The sequence below is a fragment of the Limulus polyphemus genome, unplaced genomic scaffold (genome assembly GCF_000517525.1).
Source record: "Limulus polyphemus unplaced genomic scaffold, Limulus_polyphemus-2.1.2 Scaffold289, whole genome shotgun sequence".
Taxonomy (NCBI): Eukaryota; Metazoa; Arthropoda; class Merostomata; order Xiphosura; family Limulidae; genus Limulus; species Limulus polyphemus.
The window spans coordinates 95,971-101,192 of record NW_013665899.1 but is presented as its reverse complement, the minus strand read 5'-3'; positions in this window follow the sequence as shown (position 1 = coordinate 101,192).

Below are 5,222 nucleotides of genomic sequence, written 5' to 3'. Positions count from 1 at the left end.
CACAAAGACATTACAATACAAAACTCTTGTAGAGTTATAGATAACAAATAATCGAGTACATGAAACCAACACAAAGACATTACAATACAAAACTCTTGTAGAGTTATAGATAACAAATAATCGAGGACATGAAACCAACACAAAGACATTTCAATACAAAACTCTTTGTCGATTGGATGGTGTAAGTCATGTGAAGTAACACGTTGCTTTAATAAAATATAGTAAAAAGGAAACCAAAACCGTTTTGTATAGTTTAATGTTTTACTTTTTTTCTTTAGAACTGAAATAGAAATGCAAACTATTAAACCTACCAGTTTATGAGTTATTATAAATTCTCTTATCCTAATAGTCCTAAAATTAAAGCCTTAAATTGATTACAACGTTCCTATAAAATTCTGTAAGAAAATATCTTCCCGTGACTCAACGCAGCAAGAACCTTTTCGATCTCTTAATGAAGCGAAACTTTTCTTTAGACTAAGCTGCAACATTCATATCAAGCTAATTAGATAACCAGCTATGTTATAAATTCTAAAATATTATAACATGTTCTCGAGTATATTTTTTATATGTGCTAATTGAAAGACCAGGGAAATTTGCTTAAGTCGACAACCGCATAAAGTTACTAATTCACGGATCAATCAATGTGTACAATTCCTGTCATATACGTAAAACCATATAACAGACTGCTAAATCCGAGGTACTTAACGTTGCTCACAGTGGTTCGACGTTTCTTTTTACTGATAAGAACATAATCTTTGATTTTAAGTTCCTTAGCTGAATTCATGATACATAGCACTCTCTTTAACTGAAATAGCTGTCCGTAACTAAATTAAGGAACGATTTTTTTACAAACAGAAGCAACTGCTATTACGTGCAGAAGAATTCCGAATATTTTCTGTTAGGTTTACTAACAAAAATACTCGAAAAATGTGGGAAAAAATTAAATATCTATATAAAAGAAATGCGATGAACGCAGGAATACAACGTTAAAAAACAAAAACGAAGAAAAAAAAAGAAGCGTTAATCATTTGAAGCACCATTTTCTTGTTTCAAGTCAGACAAAGAAGGATGGCTTCAAAATACACACCATTAGTCAACAGCAGTAAAATAACCAAAAGATGCTGTTGGGCCAGTGATTCCTTAGTTTAACGTTCCGATGTGCTGAAGCTACGTTTTCTTCTCATAGGGCAGGACCAGGGTTTAGCGTGACAGGTTGCGGAAGCTAAGTTTACTACTAATGCTACTAGGCCGAACGTTGCAAGGCTGAGTTTCAAAGAGTCAAAGGTCAGACTTGTTATGCTTTTGCACATGCTCCGCACTTATAATTGTTGAAGCGTTATAAAAGTCGCAGTCATCTTATTCTTTTTACAGACACAAAGTTCTTGCAAATGCTGGTGCTGTTGACTGGCTACTCTCACTCTGCTTGGTAGTTCAAAACCAGACGGCTATGTTTGAACCCTAAAGGTTCCTTACCGGGTTGTTCAGACCATGTGTCGCATAAGTTGTCATTCAGATTGAAAATTCCAATTCTTCAAATGCTAATTTTTTTTTTTTTTTGTTGTGTGTGCTCATTTGAGGATAATAATGTCTCTCAGATAGTTATTACTTTTAAATTAAACATACCCACCTACTACAAAGCATTGAAGCTGTATTTTTTAACATTATTAAACAGATAACCATAAGAAATGTATTTCTATATACAGGTGATTATATATATATGTGGTTATTCTAAACAAAACTTATTATTTTTGTACGAAACCTCAAGAGTAAAAATATTGATTTGTTACATGATAGTTTTGGAACAAAGAAATCAGTTTACTAATTTTAACGTTCCCTTGAGGGGGGAGGTGTAGTGACAATTTTACGGACTTATAATGCTAAAATCTGGGGCTCGATGTCTCGCGGTGGATAATGCGAGGATAACCCGTTGTTAGCTCTTGTTCAAACAACAACAAATAACTTTTGTGTATTATTTTTCAAATTAATATACTTATGGTGAACAATTAATATGGACAATTTGTTGAGTAATTTTGAAATGTGCCATTTTCAACATTATAATTCACATTGCCTAATTTTTAAATGATAGACGAGTGGGAAGGCAGTTACTCGACATAACTCATCATTAATTCTCTTGTCTGAACGAATGGTTTTATTTGACCATCACTGTTATGGTACACCCACGGCTCCAAAGTGCATTACGCGTCTTTGTAGCAAACGGGCCGTGAACCACGAATCCTTGGAATCATAGAGCAGCACGTTAGAAACTTGACAAAATCCGGCCCATAAAAGTGAATATATAAGATGGGAACTTGAGAAATTTAAAAACTGTATTTAATAATAATGAGATTTATCTACATATATTTGGAAAGTTCTATTATCGTCCAGTAAAAGCAGAAGTAAGTCAATGATTAAAAGAGTTATCTTCAAAATTTAAAACAATGACAGCAATGTGTTAGAAACATCTTTCCAAGGTATTCAGGGAAATGTGTGAGGAAAGAAGAGCTTGCATAGTTTTAACAGAGACGTAGTTTTATATTTATTAAAAGTAGTTTGTTTCTTTATTGAATTTCGAGTAAAGATACTCGAGTTCTATCTGCTCTGGCCGTCCATAATTTAACTGTCACAAACTAACGTCCCTCACGGCTGAAAGGGTGAGAATGTTTGGTGAAGGTATTCGAATGCCCTGGCCAGCAGACCTGTTAAAATTACAGATTAAACAAAATAGATAAAAGTGAGAAACCTAAGCCATTTAGGATTTGATTTCACTCGTTACTTAATACCAGCTAACTTCTTACACACATATATACATAATACACACTCGTTCACATATATACATAATACATGTAAGAAGTTAGCTGGTATTAAGTGACGAGTGTGTATTATGTGTATATGTGTGTAAGAAGTTAGCTGGTATTATTTAACGAGTGAGTATGATGTATATGTGTGTAAGAAGTTAGCTGGTATTAAGTAACGAGTGTGCATGATGTATATGTGTGTGTAAGAAGTTAGCTGGTATTATAAGTTTGTAAAGCGCAATTAAAGAATTGAGGAAAATAGTTTATTTTCGAAAAGAATCAGCTTCTACTGTTAAAACTCACATTGAAGATGTAGTCACTTGTTTCGCCGATATAAGCATTTTTGTTTCAGTTGAAGTCATAATCTTCATGTGTTTGTATTCACGAGTTTATTTGACAGTAAAGCCACATTGGGCTATCTGCTGTGTTCATCGCGTGGAATCGGGCTCCGGATTTTAGCATTTTAAGTCCGTAGACTTACCGCTGTCCCACCTGGGCACCATAATTTTTACTTGTGGATGAAATGGTAATTTGAAACTTGCAGTCAATGTGTACCTTAAAAATATATTTAAAAGAAACAGTTTAAGGATGAAAAACTTGATAGTTCAAGTGTCTTATTTTTATACAATATATCTGAAATACTTATAGATATATGAGTCTAACTTCAATATAATTGGGGGTAACAACACAAAACTAAAGAGCGATCGGGAATTTTGTAATTTCCTTCCAAATGAAATTTCTGGACAACTAGGTTAATGACAGAAGCTTATATATATATATATATTATAAGTACAACCGACCTAAAGAAGCTTCTAGACGTTACTGCTATAGTAATTAATTTACCTCAGAACCGGTCTGATCTAACCGTGACCTAAATAGGTTAATTAACAGGCTGTATTATGTGGAACGAATGTCACGTGAGTTTGACGTAGTATCGCATTCTATTTACTTAAAAATGTCAATAAAGGTAAATAAAGAATGTATAATCTCCGAATAAAAGTAATCTTGTTTAATCAATATAAAGATATTATAGTTAGTTATGAAGTTCGGTATAAGAAACATCGGTTGGGGTTGAGAGGGATGAGAAAACGGCCGGATTTTGATCAGTCTGTGCGGGATTAGGGGATTACAGTACTTTAAGTCGTTAGAAAATTATTGAAGGGAACGGCCGCATTTCTTGTTTACACGCTATAGATATGACGGAACTAACTATGATTATAAAACGTTGTAATCTGATATAAATGTTCCATGTGATTTTTGAGAAAGGAATATAAAAGACACGTGATTAACAGAAGAAAAAGACCAGGAGATATAAGAGAGAGAGAGAGAACGAATAAATAGAGAGAGAGGCGAAAGAAGAAGTAATATGGTGTCAGCAAGAGACACAAAACCTAGTTTCAAACCCGCGTGTTATTGAATATGGTAACAAACAGAAATACTTAAATCAATATGTTTGGTTATGTTTAAATTAGTATGAGTCAATTCCTAATAGGAATAAGTACAACCTTAATAAAGTTGATGAGAAAGTGATGTGCAAAGATAACACGATTATAATAAAATATCACAAGCGGTCTACAACAGTTAGATCCAATTATAATAAAGTGTCACAAGCGGTCTACAACAGTTAGATCCAATTATAATAAGGTGTTACAAGCGATCTATAACAGAGTTAGATTAAATCATTTCAGTTACTAACCTAAAGATAGTAGGCACAATTTTTCTATTACATCTACAACCAAAATAGTAATACTTCTTTATTTCAACATATAAATTATTTCGAATTATTTTGTAGCGAAAAATTAAACTTTCGATAGCTCAACGGTAAGCTAGAGCTTGTAACGCTACAGTTTGGGGTTTGGTCTCTGTGGTGATCATAGCGCTGATAGTTTTGTGCTTAAACAAACTCAGAAATGAGAAACAACTAACAGGAGTTCTAATAATCTGTATTCTATATTGTGATTCGTGTGACGTAAACAGACATTTTCGTGTTAAAAGGTTTTAGTAGGTAAATCATTAACAGTTTCTTCAAGGTATAATAAATCATGAGTACAAATAGTTTGAGTTTGTTTATGAGATTACTTAGTTTTAAAAGAAACATAGTACACCACAACTGAGCTTTTTATACAAGATTTTATTTGTAAGTGGTGCAAATCTTGTTTGATTTTAATGCATGTTTCACCAATCTACGTGCTCCTCAGTGGCTCAGAGGTAAGTCCAAAGTGACAGACAGCACACTGTGTAGCTTTGTGCTTAATAATAAACAAATAACCTAAGTGTTCAAATGAGGCCCAGAAGTTGGTTTAAACATCTCAGATTATGTTGCTCTCATAAACAAACGTCAAAAAATAGAGAAATAAAATCACTGTCTATAAAGAAGATCATCCTGATTCAGCTTCACCGTTTCCCTTCTCAAAACTGAGTAGAGTT